Genomic DNA, 14,767 nt, shown 5'->3' with positions numbered 1-14,767 from the left:
CTCAAGTTCCAGGCAGAAGTAGAAGGATCGCGGTGAGGTCGCGGCCACCCTGAGAGTACATAGTGAATTTCAGGTCAGCCTGGGCTAGAGGGAGACCCTACCTCAAAAAACACCAAAACCAAAAAAGAAACCTCAAGTTCCTCAAGGTCCACCCCCCGTGGCTACTTCCTTCAGTGAGGCTCTATTTCTCAAAGGTTCCATGGTCTTCCAAAACAGCACCTCCTGCTAGGGGCCAAATGTTCAGCCACATGAACCACAACAATGGCCCTACATGAACAGGGAGCCCTAGAAGTTGTATCCCCTTTGACCTGTGCTGGTGGAATCGTGCTGATTCCTGAGGTGTCCTCAAGGCATCTTTCTCCTTTAACTGAGCAGAGTCAGCCCAGAAACACAGAGAGCAGCTGGTGTGGCCGCGAAGCAGCACACGCATCTCCTAGACTCACCCAGGTCCGGAGCAAGGTAGTTCTGAGCAATGATGCCCCAAGTACACCATGTCTTAGCAGGTTTTTTTTATTAATTATGTACACGGTGAATACAGTCATGTTGGTACCATGATTAGCCTCCTCCCTATCCTCCCCCCTCTGCAGGGACCCTCCTCGTTGGGAATATGCATCATGCATTGCAGGGTTAGCCATCAGTTATGGGTAAGTGGCCATGTCTCTGTGCATAATGACCCAATGTGTGGCTCTAACATTCTTTCCGCCCCCTCTTCCGCAAATTTCCAGAAATAGAGAACGCTTCATGAATTGGTGTGTCATCCTTATGCAGGGGCCATGCTAATCTTCTGTGTATCCTTCCAATTTTAGTATATGTGCTGCTGAAGTGAGCACTGTCTTAGCGTTTTGTTTTGTTTTGTTTTTGGGGTAGGGTTTCACTCTAGCTCAAGCTGACCTGAAATTCCCTATATAGTGTTAGGGTAGCCTTGAACTCACGGCAATCCTCCTACCTCTGCCTCCCAAGTGTTGGGATTAAAGGCGTGCGCCACCACACCCGGCTGTCTTAGCTTTTTTTTTTTTTTTTTAATTTTTATTTATTTGAGAGCGACAGACACAGAGAGAAAGACAGGTAGAGGGAGAGAGAGAGAATGGGCGCGCCAGGGCTTCCAGCCTCTGCAAACAAACTCCAAACGCGTGCACCCCCTTGTGCATCTGGCCAATGTGGGACCTGGGGAACCGAGCCTTGAACCGGGGTCCTTAGGCTTCACAGGCAAGCACTTAACCGCTAAGCCATCTCTCCAGCCCTGTCTTAGCTTTTTTAAAAAAATATTTTTTATTTGTTTATTTATTTGAGAGAGAAAGAGGCAGTTTTATGTATGTGTATGTATGTACATAAATAGGTGATAGATAGATAGATAGATAGATAGATAGATAGATAGATAGATAGATAATAGAATGAGAATGGCCATGCCAGGGCCTCTAGCAACTGCAAATGAACTCCAGATGCATGCACCACCTTGTGCATCTCGCTTTACATAGGTACTGGGGAATCAAACCCAGGTCCTTAGGCTTTGCCGGCAAGCACCTTAACCACTGCTCCATCTCTACAACCCCTGTCTTAACTAGTATAATGGCCAGCTAGTCTTACCTTGACCCCTTGTCCACTTGTTTCATCTGTCTCCAACTGTGTGCAAGCTCCTATGAGCCCGGTGTGTGGACTCTGAAGCCAGAAATATCTTCAAGTATTGAGACTGCCACTGACTAGCTTTGATGTTAGCCAAGTCCATTCAATGTGAAAAAAAAAAAATACTAAGAGTTGTAATACAAGCTGAGGTGTTTTGTTGTTATACGTGGTTGGCGACCAACTGGTTGAGTCACTTTTGCCATTGCTGTGACAAAATACCGGACAAGGACAAACTAAGTAGGGAAGGGTTTGTTTTGGCTTACGGTGTGAGTGCATAGTCCATGGAGGTGGGGGCAGGTGGCATGGTCACATTGCAACCCCCATCAGGAAGAAGAGGGCGATTCAGTTCTGGTCTTCAGCCCAGAGAATCACCCACATTTAGGGTGAGTCTCATCACCTCAGATAACCTCTCTGGAAACACCCTGACAGACACACCCAGAGGTGTATTTCCATGGTCATTCTAAAGCCTATCAAGTTGGCAAAGATTAGTCATCACACAAACTCAAAGAAAGAAGGGAGAAAAAGATGGAGGCAGGAGGGGAGGGAGGAAGTGAAGGAAGGGGAGAGAGAGATTGAGATTACTGTATCATCCACCCAGAGGCATGCCTTGCTTCAAGTAAGCACCTTAAAAAAAATTTTTTTTTAACTTATTTTATGTGCAAGCAGAGAGAGAGAATGGGTGTGCCTCCAGCCACTGCACACAAATCCCAGATCCAAGAGCCATTGTGCATCTGTCTTTACATGTGTACTGGGGAATTGAACTCTGATTGTTAGGCTTTACAGGCAAACAATTGCTGAGCCATCTCTCCAGCCCCTGGAGACAGATTTTGATGGCTTCTGGTGCAGCTTGTTGCAGGCAACTAAGTCCTTAGGACGAGAACCTGTTACAGCTCTGCTCTTTGCTTCTAGGCTCCACTTTCCCGCGTTGGCCCCTCGTCAGATGAGCTTTCTGCTCAGAGTGGGATGGCTGCCCAGATCCCAGCCACACTATGGTCAGACTGCCACTCAGCAGAAAGGAAAACTGCACTCTCCCTCATAACGACTACACAAACCCTGGGCCCAGATGGGCAGTGTTTCACTCTCCAGTACCTCCATGAAACCAGATGCATAAAGTCCACATGGGTTTGGAGTTTGTTTCCAGTGGCAAGAGCCCCTGGCATACTCACATTCTCTCTCTCCTCACAAATAATAAATAAAACCACATGCATAAAAAACAATGTGGTCTGGACATGGTGGCACACGCTGTTAATCCCAGTACTCGGGAGGCAGAGGTAGGAGGATCACCAAGAGTTCAAGGCCACCCTGAGACTACATAGCGAATTCCAGATCAGCTAGAGTGAGACCCTACCTCAAAAAAAAAAAAAAGTGTTATCTAATAATAGCTACCGCTCCTGTACCGCCACGTGGATGATGGTACAGGTTTATAATCCCAGCACTTGGGATGCTAAGGCAGGAATATCTTGAGTTCAAGGTCAATTGGGGCTATATAACAAGACCCTGCACCACCACCACCACCACCCAGTCCTCCAATAAAGAATAGCTAGTCCTGGGCTGGAGAGATGGCTTAGCTGTTAAGACGTATTCCTGAGAAGTCTAAGGACCCAGGTTCGATTCCCTGGGACTAACATAAACCAGATGCACAAGGGGCACGTGTGTCTGGAGTCTGTTTTCAGTGGCTAAAGGATATGGCGTGCCGTTCTCTCTCTTTCTCCCTTCTCTCTTTCTCTCTCTCTCTCTGCTTGCAAATAAATAAATAAATAATTTTTAAAAAGGAATAGCTAACCCTGTGATAAATGCTTTGTGTATTCTAGCTTATTTAATTGTTTATGTCATGAAATTAAATGAATAGATAACAGGATAGATTACATTCCTGGCATATGAAAAGTACTAAATGTTTACATTTTATTTGTATCAGTCATTAATGACTTAATCAGTATTAAGCATGCAACAGGTACTGATTTGAAAAGTTGAGTGAATTATTTCTGGATTTACTTATTTATACTCTATTACCTATTATTATACTCTATCTATACTCATCGTACAAAAGATCTAATACAAAACATACAAGGTATACATTCAGCCATACAGTAAAATACAAGCAGAAAAATCAAATGAGGACCCAGGGGACATATAAATTAGAATAGAGAAACAAGATAGGTAGAAAAATAAAATGCAAAGCCGAGTGTAGTGGGGCACAGTCTTATCGCTGTGAGTTCAAGGCCACCTTGAGACTATAGAGTGAATTCCATGTCAGCTTGGGCTAGAGAGAGACCCTACTTTGAAAAACCAAAACTAGAAAATGCATTCGTGGAAAGCTGGAAAGATAGCTCATCCATTAAAAGCGCTTGCTAGCTTGCCAAGCCTGAAAGCCCACCGACCGGGGTTCGATTCCCCAGTACCCAAATGCACAAAGTGGCACATGTGTCTGGAGTTTGTTTGTAGTGGCAGGAGGCCCATATTTACTTTCTGTCTGCCTCTCTCTCCCCCCTTCCCCCCCCCTCTCAAGTAAATAAAGAAAACATTTTAAAGATGCATGCAGGGAGTTTATGGAATTCATTACATGACTTGGCTCTGAGTTTCCTGGCAACCAAAGAGAAAAAGGGAACCCCATTGCAATCTCACAGTTCAAAATGAAAGAAAAAAAAAAAACAAAACACCTCATTCCTCAAGGTAAAGAATTCAATGCATTGGCTGTTGAGATAAATCGATTCTTGGGCGGGGTGGGGGAGTGGAGAACACAGTCAGCTGCTGAGACTCCTGGATGGCGGGAAGAGCAGCGGCATTTATCTGTACAGGAAGTAGTTGGCGACACAGTACTGCCTCTTCGGCGGGGCAATCTCCTGCTGCACCGTTCTCTGAGAACCAGAGGATGCCCCACTTGAGGGCCTTGCGATAAAGTCTGAACCCTTTGAGGTGAAATGAGTGGGGGAGGGACTCCCCTGTGACAGACTGCACCTTCAGAGAAGAGGTGGGGTCTCGCCCCTGGGAGAAGGCTGACTCGGAGGTCCCAAAGTAGAAAGTCTCAGATGGCTTCCCTAGGACCTCACCCCCTGGCAAGGCACCTTCTCTCGGTGCCAAGGCTCTTGCTCACAGCCAGGAAAGAGTTAATTGGGGTGACCCAAATCTGCAGTCCCATTTTCAGCACGCTGAAAATTACTTTTTAATCCTGGCTTTCGAGGCTTGCCTGGGGAGCCATCTGCCGTCCCCTCCCCCCCCCCACCCCACCCCCGGGCCCTGGGGATTACTGCCGCCTGCCCCAGCGCACCCTCTGGCCTTTCTGGCCAATACTGATTTGGATGATGACAGTTTCATTTGTGGGGTGGGAAGAGGGCATAGAAGTTTTCTGTTCTTCTTCAAACAGCAAAAAGCAAGGTCCTGCAGCCCAGCTGGAATGGGAAACAATTTGAAAGATAATGTACTACGCAGAGACGCCGTGTAGGGAATCAGAACCTGCGGCCTCAGAGGTGCCTTGACATCTGCTGTGGGCGTCCCTGGCGGGCTCCTGTGGTACTTGGCTTTTCGCTGGGACCCAATGCTGGTGACCCCAGCGTTTCGTAAAGTGAGTGGTAACTGGGGGTGTGGCTCAGCTGGTAGAATGCTTGCCTAGTATGCGGAAAGCATCAAATAAACTGGGTGTGGGGGTGCACACTCGTAATACCAGCAGTCGGGAGGTGTTAGGATCAGAAGTTTAGGATCATTTTAGGCTATATGGCAAGTTTAAGTCTAGCTGGAGCTACAGACCCTGTGAAAGAAGAAAGAGAAAGAGAGAGAGAGGGCAGGTGAGATGGCTCAGCAGTTAAGGCCTGCAAAGCCTAATGACATGGATTTGTTTCCCCAGTACCTACGTAAAGCCACATACACAAAGTGGCGCATGCATCTGGAGTTCATTGGAGTGTCCATTCTCTCTGTCTCTCTCTGCTTGCAAATAAATAAATATTTTAAAAAGGAAGAAAAGAAAGGAAGTAAGGAGAAAGGAAGGAAGAAGGGAGAGAGAGAAGGAATGAAGGGAGAAAGAGAGAGAAAGAAAGAAAGATGGAAAGAAGGAAGGAAAGAAAGGAAGGAAGGAAGGAAGGAAGGAAGGAAGGAAGGAAGGAAGGAAGGAAGGAAGAAAGAGAAAGATGAGTGTCAGAACCAATAACAGAAGTTCCTGAACTCCAGTGGTTGGAGACCCAGAAATTAGACACCTTGGTGGACCAATTACCTACCAGGTAGGTACCTACTGGTGGGCTACTTACTGGGCGCCTTGCTCTAGGACCTCACCAGAGGGCAGAGAGATGAGTCAGCAAAGAGGAGGTGTAATAATGGGGGTCTTTGATCCATGTCTTAAGAACAGAAGTGATAGGTTTGCGGCTAGCTGTCTGTCTCTCCCTCCTTTCTCCACAGCTGTGCCAGGCTTCCTACTGTGACCTGTGACTCCTGTGAATCCTCACTGTTACAGAAACTAATATCCTACTGCGACTCAGCAATTCTCACTTCCCCAAAGGAATTTAGCATGTATCCCAGGGTAACTGAACTCTAACCAGTGACCCATCAGGATGGACATACACTAACTAGAGACCATACACCCCTACCCAGAGAATGACTGCATGCTCGAGCCGCACGTGTGCCTGGCTTCCCCTCAAGTTCTATATGATCCATGCAGCCGCCCCCCCCCAGTAACACATTAACAAGAGCCCTTCCTCTCAGCTCCCCCACCTTCTCCAAGAAGCCTTAAAACCATCACCCTTCCCTTTCTTGGTGGTCGCTTTCCTTTTGCTTAAGAGCCTGCCACTCTCCCACCTGGCATTAAATAAGTCTTGTGGCCTCAAAGAACAATTTGTCTCAGTGTCCCCTTGAATCCATCCTTACAAAGGGCACAGGCTGGACAGGTGAGACAGGACACTCCAGGGAGCACGAATTACGAGGACAAAGGCCTGAGTTGGTGTGATGCTCAGGAGGGTACAGAGGAAGAGAGTCTCTCCTGCATGGCCAACAGAGTCTCGATCTCTGGGTGCAAGCCCAATGATGGACAAACCAGCAATGCTACTTTAAATGCCACATACGCATACGCATACCCTTTCGCCCAGAAATCCCACACACAGGAATTCATCAGCCCATATCGCCCACGTGTGCGTGCAGGATGACGCGCTGACAATGGGACTCAGTACGGCAGCGTCTGCCGTGGCAAAAGGTCGGGAATGACCTAAACGTCCGCCAACAGGAGGCTGGCTCTGTGGATTACAGTACAGTCACACAAAGGACCCTCAGCAGTGGGGAAAAGAACAAAGGAGGCTTTTATGTTCTGCTATGAAATATACTCCAAGAGTATTGTTGGGCGATAAAAGGCAAAGGAACCACCCAATGCGATGCTTGAATTTTGATTTAAAGTGGAGAAAGAGAGAGAAGAAAGAGAAGAAGAGAGAGTATGAATGTCCTCCTGGGACCTTTCAAGCTATTTGTAATACAGGTAGTTTAAAATATATATATATATATATATATATATATATATATATATATATATATATATATATATATGAAGATGGAAAGAGGTTCAGCAGTTAAGGTGCTTGCTTGCAAAGCCTTATGACCCAGGATTGATTCCCCAGTATCCACGTAAAGCCAGATACACAAGGAGGTGCATGCATCTGGAGTTCATTTGCAGTGGCTAGAGGCCCTATTGTGCTCATTCACTCTATCTGCCTCTCTCTCTTTCTCTCAAATAAATAAACCACATATGGTGGTGCACGCCTTTAATCCCAGCACTCTGGAAGCAGAGGTAGGAGGATCACCATGAGTTCAAGGCCAGCCTGAGACTACATAGTAAATTCCAGGTCAGCTTGGGCTAGAGTATGACCCTACCTTGTAAAAAAAAAGGGGGGAGGGCCTGGAGAGATGGCTTAGCGGTTGAGCATTCACCTGTGAAGCCTAAGGACCCTGTTCGAGGCTCGATTCCCTAGGACCCACATTAGCTAGATACACAAGGGAGCACATGCGTCTGGAGTTTACAGTGGGTGGAGGCCCTGGCGCACCTATACTCTTTCTCTCTATCTGCCTCTTTCTCTGTCTGTCACTCTAAACTAAATAAATAAAAATAAATTAAAAAGAAAGAAAAAGATTTTTTAAAAGAGGGGGTAGGAGGGCGGGAAAGATGGCTCAGCCCTTAAGTGCACTTCCTGTGGAAGCAAGAAAGCCTGAGGGGGCCTGAAACCAGCCTAGTGTGACTCTTCAGATCACACTTAAGCAGCTGGGTGGGGCCATACATGCCTGTAATACCAGTCTCCCAATGGGGAGCAAAGACCAAGGAATTGCCTGGGCTTGAGAGAACCAGCAAAACCTGGTATTGGTAAGAGACTGACTTAAAATGAGAATGGTCAGAAGATCAATGGAGCAGGACGCTAGATGTTCTGCCTCAGCCACGGCAGGCTAGGGAACAGGGCACATATGTGCGTGCATACATCACTCACACCATGTTACACAAGTTGTAAGAAAGGAAGGAGAGGAGAGGGAAAGAAGGAAGTAAGGAAAGGAAGGAAGGACGGAGGGAGGGGAAAGGATGGAAGGAAGGAAGGAGAGAGAGAGGGAAGGAGGGAAGAAGGAAGGAAGGAAGGTAGGAAAGAAGGAAGGACCCACAAGGTTTATCAATATTGAGTGTGGATAGAGTACTTACCTACTTGGTCCAAGGCCCTGGGCTCAATCCACGGCACTGGGCTGGGGAAATTCCTGGAAGTCTTGACACACCTCTAAGCCAGAGGCTGTTTTCCATGATTCCCACCTAGTCCAAATCACTCTCAAGGACCTGGAATGATTTCAACTTCTGACTGGCACCCTGGTGCAATAGAAGCTGAACCAGAAGTCTGAGAGAGGGTTATAGACGTCACTCTGGCTGGGCTTAAAATACTGATGATTAGGCTGGAGAGATGGCTTAGCGGTTAAGGCACTTGCCTGAGAAGCCTAAGGACCCATGTTCAATTCTCCAGGCCCCACGTAAGCCAGACACACCAAGTGAGGCAAGCACGCAAGGTCACACATGTGCACAAAGTGGCACATGCGTCTGGAGTTCAGTTGCAGTGGCTGGAAGCCCTGGTGCACCAATTCTCTCTCTCTTTGCTCTCGCTCTCTTGCATAAAAATTAAAAGGCCAGTCTGTTGGGCTTGCCTCAAAAAAAAAATACTGATGACCACAACAAGGTCCCTGGCTTGTCACATCTTGCCCAGGATTTTGCTAGCACTTCATATGCATTAATTCCCTCAGTGCTCAGAGTCCCTCACCACTATGCAGAGGCCATTGAGGGCATTTTGTGTACTGCTGGGACACACACTGACCTGGTCTACTTCCTGTTGCTGCACACAGATTGAGTAACTTACAAAGAATAAAGGTTGGCCAGGTGTAGTGGGGTACACCTGTCAAAAAAAAATTAAAATAAAACAGGATTTATTCACCACCCCCCACACAGAGAGTTGAAAGGGCACATCTGTATATTCGCTTGGATATGTAACAGATCTCTATAACAGAATATGTGCAGCTGGCAAAACAAATTCGAGAAAATGTACTCAAGGCTGGAGGGTCTGGAAGACAGGGCAGGCAGGGAAGGAGACTTTTCATTACCTGCTCCCCCCCCCCGACTCTCTCTCTCTCTCTCTCTCTCTCTCTCTCTTCCCCTGTATGTCTCTCTCTTTCACACATACATGAGACAAGGTCTTACTACATAACTATACAGCCCTTGCTGCACTTCTGAAACAATAACGTAGCTGGGCACAGTGGTGCACATCTGTAATGCTAGCACTGGGGAGGTTGGTACAGGAGGCTGGTGAGTTTGAAGACAATCTAGACCACACAATGAGCCCCCGTGTCAAGAAGAAAAAGAAACAAGTTAACTTTAAATAAAAAGAAGTGGGGCACTGGAGAGATGGCCTAGCGGTTAAGGCACTTGCCTGCAAAGCCAAAGGACCATGGTTCGAGTCCCCAGGAACCACGAAAGCCAGATGCACCAAGTGGTGCATGCATCTAGAGTTTGTCTGTAGTGGCTAAAGGCCCTGGTGTACCCATTCTCTCCCTCACTCTCTCTCAAATAAATAAAAATAAAAAATATTTTTTAAAAGTGGGGCTGGGGAGATAGCTCAGCAGTTAAAGGTGCTTGCTTGCAAGACCTACTGGTCAGGGTTCAATTCTCCATTACCCACATAACGCCAGATGCAAAGTGGTGCATGCATCTGGAGTTTGTTTGCAGAGGCCCTGGCACACATCTATTTATTCTCTGTCTCTCTCTCTCCCTCACTCCCTCTTTCTCTCCTTACAAATAAATAATTTTTTTTAAATGGGGCTAGGGGCTGGAGAGATGGCTTGGCGTTTAAGGCACTTGCCTGTGAAGCCAAAGGACCCAGGTTCGATTCCCCAGAACCCACATAAGCCAGATGTACAAGGTGGCACATGCATCTGGAGTTCGTTTGCAGTGGCTGAGGTCCTGGCGTGTCTAATTCTATCTGCCTCTTTGTCCCTTCCCCCACCCCAATAAGTTAAAACAATTATTTGAGAGAGAAGGGGAAAGAGAGAGAATGGGTGCACCAGGGCCTCAGCCACTGCAAACGAACTCCAGATGCATGTGCCACCTTGTACATCTGGCTTATGTGGGTTCTGGGGAATCGAACCTGGGTCCTTTGGCTTCACAGGCAAGTGCCTTAATGGCTAAGCTATTTCTCCAGCCCTCAAATAATTTTTTTCTTTTTTTTTTTTTTTGTTTGTTTTTCAAGTAAGGTCTCACTTTAGCCCAGGCTGACCTGGAATTCACTCTGTAGTCTCAGGGTGGCCTCGAACTCATGGAGATCCTCCTACCTCTGCCTCCCAAGTGCTGAGATTAAAGGCATGCGCCACCACGCCTGGCATTCAAATATATATATATATTTTAATTTAAAAATTGGGGCTGGGAAGATGGCTTAGTAGATAAAGTGCTACCCATGCAAACATGGGTATCTGAGTTCAGAACCCATGTAAAGCCAGATGCTGCACCACAAGCAGCTGTAACGCCAGCACCCGTCTATGGCAAGAAAGGTGGTCAAGACAGAATTCCTCCGAAGTGTGCTAGCCACTTAGGCTGGCAAACACAGCGATGAACAATGCCTCAAACCAAGTGGAAAGCCAAGACTGACTCTGGAAGACTGGCTCGCAGTTGCTGTGGTATGCACATGCCCACACTCATATGCGTGACAACATTCATATCTCATAGCCATATACACATACCAAAAACAAACAAAAGAAAAAAAGAAAAGACTTGAGGTCTTAGGGAACAAGCCTGTCTTCCTTGGGTATGTTACTCACTCTCAGCAGGGTGATGGTGGTACATGCCTATAATTCCAGCCCTGGGAGTTAGAGGCCATCCATGGCTGCAGAGGAAATTTAGGGCAGCCTGGGCTACATGAGATCCTGTCTTTTTAAAAAAGTTATTTGCGTCAAGCGTGGTGGCGCACGCCTTTAATCCCAGCACTCGAGAGGCAGAGGTAGGAGGATTGCCATGAGTTCGAGGCCACCCTGAGACTACATAGTGAATTTCAGGTCAGCCTGAGCCAGAGACCCTACCTTGAAAAACCAAAAAAAAAAAAAAAAAAAAAAAAAAGTTATTTGCCCTCTACCTCAATTAATCTATTTTTTTCTTCATGGAATGGAGATAATACTATTAACCATCTCTTGGGAGTGTTGTGAATTTAAGTGGACTAGTATGTTTGGCAATGCATTACATAATGCATTATTTGTCTGTTTTTTTGTTTTTTGAGGTAGGGATTCCCTCTAGCCCAGGCTGATCTGGCACGCACTCTGTATTCCCAAATTGGTCTTAAACTCATGGAGGTTCTCTTACCTCTGCCTCCCAATGCTGGGATTAAAGGCTTGTGCCATCATGCCCAGCCATAGTACATTATTTAAATGAGATGATAAGTTAAATTGTGCATAGAGAGCTCCCTATGAACTCTACCTGACATCACTGGCAAGGTCAAGACTAGACCCATGAAAACTGGATTCCACAGCCTCTGTCCTTTCTTTTTTAAAAAATATCTTTTTATTTATTTATTTATGAGAGAGAGAGAATGAGTATGCCAGGACCTCTAGCCACTGCAAATGAACTCCAGACACATGAGCCACCATGTGCATCTGGCTTGCGTGGGTTCTGGGGAATCAAACCTGGGTCCCTGGGCTTCGCATGCAAGTGCTTTATCCATTAAGCCATGTCTCTAGCCCTGTCCTTTCTACTACAAACATGAGTCATGAAGTCTCATTGAAGAGGGACTGGCCTTGGAGAACAATAGCCTGGGTGTGAAAGTAGGAGTCAGTGGAGTTCCTGAAGCTCAGGAGCATAACCTTGAGAGTCTTTGCCATCCACGACCATCTCCACCAAGAAGCACATACAGCTGCTCCTCAGCTCACAGGACACAAGATAAAAAAAAAATTAGGGCTGGAGGGGTGCCTTAGCACTTAAGGCATTTGCCTACAAAGCCAAAGGACCCTGGTTGGATTTCCCAGGAACCACATAAACCAGATGCACAAGGTGGCGCATGCTTCTGGAATTCATTTGCATTGGCTGGGGAGACCCTGGATGGCAAATTTCTCTCTCATTCTTTCTCCTCTTTCTCTCTCTCAAATAAATAAATATTTTTAAAAAGAATTTTTTAAAGAGAAACTTGGTCTGGAAGTCAGGGCTAAGACCCAGGCCTGGGGGTCTTCAATACAATTGATAAGAAATATAGCCCATAAACTGGGTGTGGCGGTGCACACCTTTAATCCCAGCCCTCGGGAGGCAGAGGTAGGAGGATCGCTGTGAGCTCAAGGCCACCCTGAGACTACATAGTAAATTCCAGGTCAGCCTGGGCTACAGAGAGACCCTACCTTGAAAAACAAAAAGCAAGCAAGAAAGAAATATAGCCCGAACCACGTACCCTAACCTTACTGGACCTCAGCTTCCTTATCTATAAAATGAAAATGCCTGTAGCAGCTCCCTCTCAAGGTTGGTATGAATTACTAATGAAGAGGTGTGTGACAGAACGTTCTCTAGCCACCGTCTACTCTTAGGATCTTCTCTAAGCCACTGTACGTATATTTTGACCCCACCAGTGTATGATTTTTAAAATGTGATCCAGCCAGAGCTGTCATCTTGAGGTTTCCCTGTCTCCCTATTGCAAGCTCCCCAGGCGGGAGGGGAGGACATGAAACCACATAAACACATGCAGGCAACAGCCATACATTTCAAATGTCTGTCCTTGGCGAGAGCTGCAGCTGTCTCTTGTAGCTAAATGAAGTAGAGGAATATCAGAAAAATGCAAATGGAGTTCTTATTTTAGGCAAATCAATCTCAGCCGTGCTCCTATCTGATCAAGCTTATCTTTAGGACGATCATTAGGATAATGGATTAATGTGAACATTTATTTTTACCCTGTCTGCTCTCACTCCTTAAAGTCCTTCAAACCTTATCTTGACTCTGCCTGGCATCCTGGGGCTCAGGAAAGAGACCCCTTGCAAGTTATTTTGAGGACAATACCCCTAGCATTAGTTGGAGAGGACAATGGTGATCACACAGAGTCCTGCTGCCATAAGGTCACCACACTGGTCCCACCTCGCATCACGTGACCTAAGCCAACTGCAGGCACCCTCTAACTCCACAGGTTTTCCTTAGGAAGCCCCAGAAAGGAATGAGAAAGAGCAGAGGAGTTTATAAAGAAGGACTTTTTAATTTTTTTCAATATTTTTGTTTGTTTAGTTATTTGGAAGAGCGACAGAGAGAATGGGCACACCAGGGCCTCTTAGCCACTGCAAATGAACTCCAGATGCATGTGCCCCCTTGTGTAAATGACTTATGTGGACCTGGGTCCTTTGGCTTTGGAGGCAAGTGCCTCAAAGGCTAAGCCATCCCTCCAGCCCCCCCCCCTTTTTTTTTTAATTTTTTGAGGCAGGGTCTCACTCTAGCCCAGGCTGACTTGGAATTCACTATATAGTCTCAGGGTGGCCTTGAACTCAAGGTGATCCTCTTACCTCTGTCTCCCAAGTGCTGGGATTAAAGGCGTGCGCCACCACGCCCAGCCAGGTGTTTTATTTTGAGTTTACTCAGTAGCCGAAGTAGAGCTCACTATCAGCTCAGGCTGGCCTCAGATTTGCAGTGATCCTCTTGCCTCAACCTCCCAAGGGCTGGGATTACAGATGTGCCACCACTGGTGTCTATAATGCAGTCTCACTAATAGCCCAGGCTGACCTGGAACTCACCACACTGGCCTCAAACTCACAGTAACCCTCCTACTCCAACCTCTGAGTGCTAGAAGTAGAAGTGTGCACCACCACACCTGTGCTGAAGTGATTTAAAACATAAATTTAGAAGTTGGGCGGTCCTGGTTAGATGCCAGGTCTCCCTCCCACTTGCTGTGTGACCCTAACTTTCATGAGCTTTAGTTTCCTTGTCTGTAAAATGGTAATAATCTTGACATCTACTTTACAAGGAAGCTGTGTGCCATCTCCATGAGAACTATATGCCCAAAGCATGTTTTTGTTGTTGTTGTTGCTTGGTTTATCGGGTAGGGTCTCACTCTAGCTCAGGCTGACCTGGAATTCACTATGCAGTCTCAGTGTGGCTTAGAACTCTCGGCGATCCTCCTCCCTCTGCCTCCCAAGTGCTGGGATTAAAGGCATGCACCACCACGCCCAGCCTTACTGAGCACTTAGTACATGTGGTAGTCTGAATAGATGGCCCCAATATATTCAGTGCTTTATTTGTAGTTTGGATCTACAGTCACCTGGCTGGAGGAGATGTCACTGAGTGGATCTTAAGGTGTGGTAATGGATTTGAAATTCCAGTCTAAAGACATGCCAAGTGCCTAGTTCCACCTGGAGTGCCTGAGTGTGCTGTGTGGCTTTTGGCCTGAGGCTTCTCTTTCTCTCTCAGCTTGGTCCTGTGAAAGCAAGCCAGCTTCTTCTGCCATTATGGAACTTCCCCTGGATCTGTAAACTTCAATAAATATCCCTTCCTCCATAACTGTGCCTGGTCTGGAAGTTCATCTCAGTGACCTGAAGCTATTATAGTATGTATCCAGCAAAGAGAGAGAGGGCTGGGGAATAGAGGGAAGGGGAAAATGAGAGCTACTGAGCACCTGCTGAGTATCCAGCAGTGTGTGTGTGTGTGTGTGTGTGTGTGTGCATGTAT

General features: G+C 46.6%; 1 non-coding gene across 1 annotated transcript; it reads right to left on the bottom strand.

Moving 5' to 3' along the window:
* Positions 1-723: 723 nt before the first annotated feature.
* LOC123463720 lies at positions 724-830 on the bottom strand. Its single transcript, XR_006639110.1, has one exon. It is a non-coding gene; the product is annotated as a U6 spliceosomal RNA (small nuclear RNA).
* Positions 831-14,767: the final 13,937 nt, after the last annotated feature.

Source organism: Jaculus jaculus, chromosome 9, assembly GCF_020740685.1.
Source record: "Jaculus jaculus isolate mJacJac1 chromosome 9, mJacJac1.mat.Y.cur, whole genome shotgun sequence".
NCBI lineage: Eukaryota > Metazoa > Chordata > Mammalia > Rodentia > Dipodidae > Jaculus > Jaculus jaculus.
This window is presented reverse-complemented; position numbering and strand designations above follow the sequence as displayed.